Source organism: Varanus komodoensis, unplaced genomic scaffold (genome assembly GCF_004798865.1).
Source record: "Varanus komodoensis strain SLA01 unplaced genomic scaffold, ASM479886v1 scaffold3, whole genome shotgun sequence".
Classification (NCBI taxonomy): domain Eukaryota; kingdom Metazoa; phylum Chordata; class Lepidosauria; order Squamata; family Varanidae; genus Varanus; species Varanus komodoensis.
Genome location: NW_025335761.1, coordinates 22,124,435 through 22,135,415, shown reverse-complemented (window position 1 = coordinate 22,135,415; position 10,981 = coordinate 22,124,435).

Here is a 10,981-nt window from a genome sequence, read left to right as displayed (position 1 = left end):
CAGGCAGGTGACTTTAATTCAGTTAAGTAGGCAGGAATCCCTTGAGGTTCTCTCTGAATCCCCAGGGTGAAGTTCTTGATCCTTTTGCTCCATGTCATCCTGCATCCACTCAAAATTGCTCCAATTTTGTGGTTAGTCTATAACTGCCCTTGAGGCTGGGCACCTAACTTGTTCTTTGATTATGGGATTTCACATGACTAGACTCTGTTCACAGCTGCAAGAATCACTCCGGGTTGACTGGGCTCCTGGTCCATTCCTTCTCTCCCTGTCCCTCTCCCACCTAGCTTATTGTTCAAGAGCCAGAATGCCTTGCTCCTTTATGCTTTATTTTTATTTATTAAAACATTTTTAATTGGCACTTGGCTGCCTTGCACAGATAAAACTTCACTCAAGTGCTCAGTGTTTCTACCTGGGATACTCACGGGCTTCCCACTCAGAGAATGTGACCAGCCTTGCAGTCACAGAAGACATTGTGGGCCTTACTGTGGTAAGGAACATGACTTATGCCATTGTGGATTCTAAGACTAGTTGCTTACTTATTCAGTGGATGTGTTGGGAGCCAAGAGCACTGTGCCAAAACTTTCAAGCCAGCACAATCACCCCTGCCCCTCATGTGTTCCCTGGCTCGTTTTCCTCCCTTTGCTCCTTTCCTTCAGTTCCCCATGTTAGTGGCAGTCTGGGGCCAAGGAGAGAACTTGCTCCATTCCAGAGTCTACTAGTGATCTCACTGCTGGGCCTCATTTGGAGCTCTAGCATCCCTAATTATGGCCAGTGGTTCAGTTTCCTCTTCATCACCTGTGCTTCTGCCACGAAGAGGCTAGTCTGGCCTGGGCCATTTGTGACGAAAATCTTGCACACCACAGGATGGGCTGTGCAAGCTCTGACTCTCCATGAATTCATGATCAGCCAGGTAGTGAGTGCATTCGCCTTACCCTGAAACAAGGGTAATATGCCAGCTTTGGCCCACCCAAGAAGCAAGGCGAGGGCTTGCATCAGGCAGCAGAGCAGTGAATCCTCCCCTCTCTCCTGCCAAGATGTCTTTGTGGACAGAAGTGCTCACTGGGTTGATCAGATACACTCCTGCATGCAAGTCCACACACGTCACAGCTCCATGCCTTCCTCAACAGGCAAAAATAAGTCCCAGCTACCTGTAAAGTGGTGCGATGTGCACTTCCTGCACCAGAGACAAGAGCCATTCCTCCGCACTGCTCAGAGTATCATTGATAATGATATGTGTGGCCCTTCCATCCATTGAATGAGTATGCAGAGGGAGCTGCGGGAGCACACAGGTGCTGCAGTCCCCCGTGCTCTGGCACCAGGCCCCCGCCCCCACGTCTTCTTGACATCTGCTGGACAGAATATGTGAAGAGCTCCTATGCTCAGAGGGGCCCTGACTGGCCAGGATCCCACCTGGCATCTAGGACCTCTTTGTGCACACACAACTTTCCAATGACCATCAAGTGGACATGATGGCCGTGCACAGCAACAAAGGTGGCCCTCCTGGCATGCACAGCCCCACAACGCCCTCTGGGCATTCATTCCCCACATGGATCGATGATCTGTGCTTATGCACATCCCAAGGAAGGGGCTGAACCCTGAACCAGGTGCATGTTGGCATCTCACACAATGATCTTAAATGGTGCCCCCCAAAAGGGCAAAAAATAGGGAGAGCAATTGAACAGGAACAGATACAACAAATTCTGTTGTTTCTCACAGAATTCCTCCCTCTCTCGTGACTTTCCAAGATTAGGGGATGCAATCCTGTCAGGAACAGCAGGCAACCAATGCTTTGCAGGTCCTACCACCACTATCTTCTGGTATCTGCCCCTGTTCAATCTCTGTCCCTGTTTTTGTACAGAAATTAAAAATTGTTGCCCGTGTATCCAGATGCACTTAAAAACAGGGAGGAAACCCCTTCTCTGTGATGTTTCTTGGTGGGTGTGGCCCTCTGTTTCTACATGACCTACTTACTGAAAGCCAATTATCTCTGCTGAATGTGGGGCTGTCCTTTTCTCCCACAATTGGTGTTTGGATTTGAGTGTCAGAAGCAAACAGGATCTCTCTGGCAACAGAAGGGCAGCATTGAGTTTGGATTCTCTTAAGGGTAGAGTGAAGGCATGTGACTGTGAGGGGCTGAGGACACTGCTGCTTTTGTGTACATCACGAAGCCTGAGGCAAACCAGAGCAAGGCAGAGAGTATACTGAGGTCTCTGTTGGTAGACAAGGGAAGAGATGACTGAAAGTTATGAGTTTTACAACCTTTTGTAAGGGAAACCTGCATTAGACTTGAAGCAAGAGACTCAAATTAGAATAAAACAAAAAGCAAGTTGATGGGTTACCATTTTGTAGATGACACATATTAATTCATCAAGCAGAAAAGGTAACAGAGGAAAATGTGAAAAATAGCTTTGCAGTGTCTTTCTATTCCAGTTTATAGGAAAAGGCCAAGAAAAATGGCACTGACAGTGGCCACTTACTTTTGAATCCATGTGGCTATAGTGCTCAATGGCCAATCATTTGCACTTTGTTTGTGGCAAATTCATAATGGTGAAAGCCTTTCCATTATGTTTCATGCTTTCCTGAATCATAATTTGGTACTTCTAGAATAACAGCTCCTACTCCTTTGCAGCAAACACTCTGATGGGTCCTTAAACCAGGGGATAGGCTTGAATGTTTATCAGATACAGCCTCTTCTGGAAGCTGCTGTCTGTATATATCACATATATTACTAAAATTGAGGAAAGGTTTATACACAGTGTGGCTAAGAGGCAAAGGATATGGAAGTGATTACAATTCTTGTGGTCGAGTCAGTGTCAGGAATGTCCCAATCCCACTGGAGCTCAAGGATTTCTGGTCCCTGTATACTTTAAGTCATGGAAGAATAATGTAGCCCAGCCCAAAGAGGATTAACTTGAACTATCCTACAAAAGTCCTACTATGCATATACATTTCCATTGCAAACAATGGCTCCAATCAAGCTAAAGTGCTTTGCAACTATATGTCACTGAAGGTAATGAAATGGAGTTTTACTACAACTCAATTTCAATGAGAGTTAGCTGTGACTAAGGGGCAAACTACACATTACATGGGCATTCCTGAACAGGAACTCTTCACACTTCTTTCTTCTTACAAGCATCTGAGTTGGGGGTGATATGGACAGGGACTGTGATGCCCTCAACTTAGATTACTATTAGTTTCTTCTTGTATCTTCAAGGGGGATGGGATTGCAGTCACAGCCCAAGGGAAAAGTTTCAGGCCTCACTCCATGACTCAAATGAGTGGGAGGGCACATAGCTATTTAAAATGGAAAAGACACAGGATGCTTGGCCGGAGAAGGTCCTTTTAATGTCTGTGTTGGTCCCTAACATTTGCTGAATTGCTAATTTGCTAATACACTCTATATTAGTTGTGCATTTGATCTAGTTCATCTGGGTGCTACAAGCACAGACAAGTTGTGGATGGGTTATTCCCACTTCTTAAAACCATGTTTGATTAGTTCTATATTTAGGGTCTAGCTGAATGTCTCAACACAATTAAGAATTTCAGTATAACTGACACATACTAAACATGTGAGAAATCATTAAGTTGAAGGGGGAAAGGATTTTAAAGAGGTCTCACTCAAATCATTCTTTGTATATTATTATGATGTGAATATTGTCCAGAATTTGGCATTTGACTTTATGTAAGGCACAACTCTCAAAGAACTAGTGGCTCCTGCAAATTGTGCATTCCAATTGATATCAATTGTTTAGTATGTATGATACACTAGACAAGGTGTTACCACAATCAGCAATTTTAGCACATGGAGAGAGAAATGCAACTTTTAATCACACACATTTGCCTCCCTTTTCATTTTCAAGCCCTGAGATTGTAATTTTCAGGAGAATTTGAAAATACAGATGAAGGCAGCAGTCACTTGGAAATAAGTCCAACTTAATTCATTAGTATTTCTGAATATAGAAAATATAGGATTAGATTAGTCTTAGAATCTGAATCAGTTTTACTTCAATTCTCCTTCTGCAAGCAGGACTTAGATTTTACAGTAGGTAGAAATCAGAGTCTGCAAAGAAGAAGCAACCCTTCTTAGAATACCTGAAAGGTTTCCTCTCCTGTCTTTTTTAAAACATGAGATAAGAACTAGCTAACATTAAGCCTGATTTCAGTGCAAGAAATATAAGCACTTATTTTTTCCACTGAACAGATGGAACTTCAAAGAGTGCTCCAGTTTGCCTGTACTGTGCCCTGTCCCCTTTTAAATTATTGACTACAACACCTGTATTAAAACAAAAAAGGAACCCCCCAAGCCATTATGAAACCAATTAATGTTACCACTGTGGCATGAGAGTGTGTGTTTCTGCCCATTACATGGATAGCAGCTTCTTACAAGTGTCATAGGATGAGTGAATGATGTATTTAGTTCCAAAACATCACTGAGGGGGTTTCTGATAGACTAGATAAATCAGGCACTAGGGATTCCGTAAGTAATGAGACCCTAGTCTTGTATCTAGAAGGCATCAGGCAGGGGGAGGCTTCCTTAGGGGTACAAAACCTAGGAAAGTTAAACTAGAGCTACATAAAAAGCACCAGGAATAGGTGGAACATCTACAAGAACTTGTATAGTCTACAGGTGAAATCTATTGGCATTTTCATCAAACCTAGAGGTAGTAGATTAGTCTCTTCAGTCAATGTCTAGATTTGATATGGGCTGGGTGAGCAGTAACAAACTGAAGCTTAATCCGGTTAAAATGGGGATATTGATCTGCTGGGCCAAACAAGTGCAAGGGGGCTGCAAGTGTTAAACCGTATGCAATGAAATTAATATTACTCCTAAAGCTGAAGAACTCCAAGCTGACCAGCTCTGGGAAACTCAAGTGGCCCCTGTACCAGTGATGCCTTTTCACAACTGCATAGGGTGAGAGCATTTCATTTAGCTAAAGATCTGGCCTTGAGTCACCCACGCTCAAGGGCTGCAGATTACTACATTGCATCAACATTTGTCTTCTCCAGAGCGGCACCCTCTATATGCATTGGACTGCGAGTCTCAAGATTCCTAGTCAGCATGGCTGATTTCTGTCTAGAAATCATGAGAGTTGCAATGCAACACATTGGAGGCCACCAGGATGTGTGGAGCTGCCTTTCAAGCTGGCTGAAAAGCACGTGCCACAGGATGTCTTGGTCAGTGTCAGTGCCGTCCTTCACAGCCTGTGCCTAAGGAGTGTTTGCTTCTGTACATCCCCTGTCCCTCCCCCTGAATCTGTAAGAGAGGTGCAGTTCATCTCCCATCCTTTATAGAAGTGATAACTCCTTTGTAAGAACTCTTTAGCAGCTGTCAACACACTGAACAAGAGAGAATTTGATTAACCATTTTATTAAAAATTGTACCCGTTAAGGAAAAAAAATCCAAGATGAATTTGAAATATATTTAAAAGCACCAAACAGAGAAACCCAGAAGTAAATATATTGCAATGGTACATTAAAAAGGGAGCACCTCTGAGTTGCCACTGGTCAAGGCAGAGGAGTCCTGAAAACACACAACCAGGAGATAAAATGCTACATTTTCACTGGGTCTCAGTCCATAGTAAAGGAGGTCTTGTGTAGTTCAGAACTATGTTTGCCAAGGATCCCCCAAGAGAGCCATCCTGAAGCTGGAAGAATCTAACTGTGTGCCATAGGAACAAATTCTGTTTGAAAACATTTTTCAAAATGACTTGGAAAGCTTTCTTTATCACCCACCTGTTTTCCCAGTACAACTGGCTATTGCCAAGTTAATTTCTTCCATTAAAAGTAGAAGAGTCCAGTGAGACAGCAACACATACACATACACACACACCATACCTCAGATGATTCTTTCTGTAGCACTCCGGAAAGGAAAACAGAGCATATCTAAATATCGTTTTTAAAATACCCATCATTAGATAGACAAGGGATTGCTAAAGGCACATGGCCAGCATTTGGAAAAATAAATCCAGCTAACCTAATTTTTAGGTTGCTACATTTTAGCAACAGGATTTTCAAAAGCACATAAAGAAGGTAGATATGCATCTATCTCAGGCACTTCATCTTCACCTCAGCCCCAAATTCACATTTTCAACGGCTTTTATTAATAGTTATCATCTTCACATCAATGGACCAGAATATTATCCAAAGAGGGGAAAGGACTGTCACATCTCCTTTCCATACACTTTCCCTCAAACAGAGCAATTTAAACAAAGTAAGTTTAGATCAATACAGCGAAACTTTTGCTAGGGAATTGGATGTGGAAGGACTCAGTTCAGATTAGTTTGGTGATGCAGGAGGAACCACAGCTCTGTGTTAGGGAATATGCTTTGCATGCAGATGGTCTCAGATTCTGCCGTAAGCATTTCTAGTTAAAAGTAATGGGTAGCAAAAGGAGAAAGACCACTCTGAGTGAGATCCTGGAGAACTATGATCAGTCAGTGTAAGCTCTTCTTCCAACAGCTTGGGTGTGATAAACTAATGGGTAACAGTCTGACATAAGGTGTACTGCAAACAGTGCACTGCCTGCCCCACCTCTAAAAAGGGGCATTGTATTGCTAAGAAAGGTACAGAAAAGGACAACCAGAATGATCTAAGAGCTGGAACAACTTCCCTACTGGTAAGACAGGAGTGCAGAAACTTTTAGCCTAAGGGCCAAATTCCATTTTAGATAAGCTGTTGGTGGCCAGATATGAGTGATGTATGGAGCCAAAGGCAAAACAGATAAGCAAAAATATCAAAGTTACCATCCTCTTTTAGGTACAAGTTTTTACTGCCCATAACCAAACAAAAGGCCTTTCAGCATTTTAGAATTGGAAAAGCATGCATAATGGTTGTGAAATCAACCAAGGACCAGTAGTTGGAGAAAAGAGGTGGAACTGGGAGAGGGGCCTTCAGGGGAAGCCAAGAGGACTTCGGCTTGAGCTCTGCACAGCTGGTCAACAACATTTGGGGTTTTCAACTTTAAAAAAAGGCAAATAAAGGAAGACATGATAAAGGTGTACAACATGATGTGGCTATAGTGAATAGAGAGACAACTCTAGAATACCGGGTCATCCCATTAAACAGAATGGTGGGATATTCAGTCACTGTATCTTCACACAACACATAGTTAAACTATGGCAGTCACTATTACAAAAATGTAATGCCGATCTGGATGGTTTTAAAAGGGTATTAACATTTTAAAAAGGTGGTTCATGGAGGATAAGGCAATCAGTGTCAACTATTTATGGGAAATGATTTGCAGTTTTGGAGGCAGTAGGCCTATTGCTGGGAGCAGGGAGAGCAGGAGGAAGCTAGTGCAGTTTGTAGATGTCCCCTGGGCATCTGGTTGGTCACTCTGAAAGCAGAATGCTACACCTAGTACCTATCTGGCCTGATGTAGCAGAGCTCTTCTTATGTTCCCGTGCACGATCTACAGACACATATGTGGTCACAATTAAGTGGGTTCCCAGATACATCTTTGGGTTAAAGGTGAGTCCTAGGAGTGAGACGGGTTGAATTTATTGAAGGTGATAATCCCAAGCTAGAGTATATGGCATCCTTTAGGAAGAACAGGGCACTGCTGCTTTTAACAGTTATAAAGCAGAAGAAAATTTAATACATATTATTTTCTTCCCCCAGTTCAACAATCTGGACCTGCCCTCCTTTACAAAACAACTGAAAAACAAGTCCTCCTTCCACAGAGCATACTAGATAGGGCTACGCTACATATTCCATATAGTTCTTCTGGCGATGAATTTAAAAACTGTAAATAAATTCACTTTAAGACACTGAGAAGTGATAGGCATATATTTACATAATGGTAACAGTTGCCTTCAGACCCAGGCAGGCCTTTATGTGGCTTCCTGAAACTACAACAATGCTCTTTAGAATAAAGACTGGTGGAGTCGCGGGTAGAATTTTCAGACTAGATGGCCCGGGAGGCTCCTTCTGACTCGCTCCGTTTCTAAGACACTCATAACCTCGCTCCCCATCTTTGACAACATTGTATATGCAGTACTATTCATAGCAGCATTTTATTTAATGTTAATGATCCAACACCTTTCCTACCACTAAACTGCCTCCACCACCCCATTACCAAAAGCTGCAAATAAAGCAAATCCTCTCTCTCTCAGGCATGGATGCTTTCATATCTTCCAGTACCCCCTCTCCAAAATACGGGCCTCCATCCAGCAAAAGTTAGTTGCACTTAAGGCCTATAAGAATCAAATTAGGCAGTGGAATTCAATAGGCATCAATTGGACCCTACCACCTTCTTCCCAGAGTCTAGGACTGCCAACATTTCACCCAACCTGGAGCTAAGGCTTTCACTGCAGCCTGACTTGAATGAAGGAGCAGAGAAGGCCTTTTAATAGGATGTTAATCACCTGCTTGCTTGGAGCTAATGTTAAAGGTACAGAGCAGCAAGGCAGATGAAAAGCACCAGTCACTTTGTTTGAAGCAAAGATGATCTTAGCAATCACATTTTATTAATAGACAGACACAATTACATTCCAGTGCATGTGATATGCTTAGTCTATTTACTTATGGGTAAGAACCAGAATTTGTACCAGCTCAGCTCTTGTACCTGCTAAAAGAATGGTTTGATAGCTCACTGAGGAATCTTTTGAGGTATTTTTTCCCTGCTAAACCTATCAAAAGCACCAGATTGCCATTTAATTTTTAAGTGAACAAATGAAGCTGTTTTTAATTATAATCATTGGAGTGACAACAAACTTTGCTGCCAACTACAGCTGCCAAGTGACCAGAGAGAAAAAACAGATTTACCTGCTCTTGTGCCTTTATCAACACCTGGATGTGCACAAATCAGCAGATGAAGTTTTGTATAGCATGACAATAAGCACGGAGTTAGTTTTAGATTTACATCATTTTTAGAGTAGATTCATCAAAATCAGTGAGAGTCAGTTTAGCTATGGTGGGGAATGATTGGAGTTGCAGGACCTTTTTTCGGGCTAATGATGCAGAGGACTGTGACCTAAGTGTGGATCCAATCCATCATTTCCTGCTAGTGTCAGCAAGCAGTTCAGGCAGCTTTTAAAGGTTAGCTACAAGTTGAAAAATCCAGCTAGGCAGTACAGCTAGCAGCCCTGTCAAACTTTTCTTTTCAAGCTATAAAATAGATGAAATATAAGGCAGGCACATGAGCCCTGTATGGAGAAATGAAATTTTTTGCGATGAAAACAGTTTGAAAAATGACACTTGAGAACACATCTATGTTTTCCAAGATAAATTTCTGAGGCTTTCTTTAAGTGTTTCAAATGAGCCACAAAGATATTAAAGTGACATGTGCCCATATCTCAGAAGGAAGCCCTACTAAATTCAAGCAGATTTCAATCTGAAGTGTGCATAGGATTGCACCTTTGATTTGTTAACTTCTGACTTTAGGTAGCTACTAGAATAATTTCCAACTAATACAAAGTACTTTACGCCAAGAGGACAACACACACACACAATAATTACTGGCAGAATGTGCTGATGATTTATATCCACCTGAACAATTGCCCGGACAGTTTTAAATCTGATGCATTGGGGATAAGGTAGCCAGGAAGGACCAGCTCAAGGTATTTTCCTGCCTGAACAGAAAGACAAGTTGGTGCCATCCCCCTTCCATGTGCAGAAGCTAAATAGATTGGCAGAAAGATCTTATTTCAATACCAGGGATGGGACAGTGTCCTCTGTTCCACCTGAAGGTAGCAGTCTAGCTTTGGAGCAGCAAGGAGGACTGTTCTGTCCATTAACACCTCCCTGCTTCTCCTTGCTCCCCAAGCTTCTTCAGGTAGTCCCCTCTCTCTGCCTAATGGAGAAGCTGGGGAGCTTCTCCAAGTCAGACCATGGGCCCATCTAGCCCAGTATGGTCCACACTGATGACCAGCAGCTATTCAGGGTTTCAGGCAGGGTTGCCAGCTCTATCTGGACATGCTGGGGTAGGACCTGGAAACTCCTGCTGCAAAGCATGTGCTCTGCCACTGAGCTGTGGACCCTGCCTAAACAAATCTTATTTGGTTGAGATGAAGGTCAATGCTGCTGGTCAGATCAGAAAATGGAACATTAGATGGGCTATTGGTTTGAGCTGATATGAGGCAGCTTTCCACTTTTCTCACTTTCCTGGTTGCAGCTTGACAATCTAAGAAAAGTGTGGAACTAGGAAAAATACTCATTATTTTATCTGTGGTGCTTCTAGCATGCTCTCTGAATAATATGCACTTGTAATGGCTAATAACATTAGCTAGTAACATCTATTCTTCCAACAACCAAAGGGTAACTGATGTTAAGCATGGCAACCAGGGCCAAAAGCTTGTCCCAGGAGACTGTGGCTTTCAACTTTACCCTGCCTAGTGGAATAGAAAGGTTTCTTGAGATTTGCATTCCATAAATCATATTAACTTCTACTTTTTCCACCAAAGCCATAGAGTGGAACTGGGTTCTAACAGAGTTCTATAGGGTAGAGCTCTGTTAGATCCCAGTTATCACTGAAAATGATCTCTTATGTCTGTATTTATTTGTGCTAAGCACTTATTGAGGTGAATCAATACAAGCTCACCCATTCCATGGGAACGGTCTCTCTGTGTTGCTTAAGACTTTCGCACCATGCCAAAACAGGCCCATTCAAACTCCACAAGGAACCAAGCGGGACAAGCAGCCAACTGGAAGGCAGCAAAGTTGTAGCAAAGGCCTTCCATGGGAGCATATGATTTCTCTCCCCAGTCAAGACAGACAAAGCTTGTGAGTGAGGGAGAGTCTGCGATAGCAGAAAAGCCTCCCTCGAGGGCAAGCATCCAAACCAAGAGGTTTTGCCTTCAGGAACACTGACCAGTGCTTGCTGCCAACCGGCTGCTGAAGTTGGCAGAGGAAAACAGGCAGGCCTGGAACAATGGGATAATAAAGGGCCGCAGAATATAGAAAAACCCACACCAACCAAAAGAAAACGGTAGCAGTACTCTATGTAGCCACAGAAGTTACACAACAGAGCATTAATAGCACG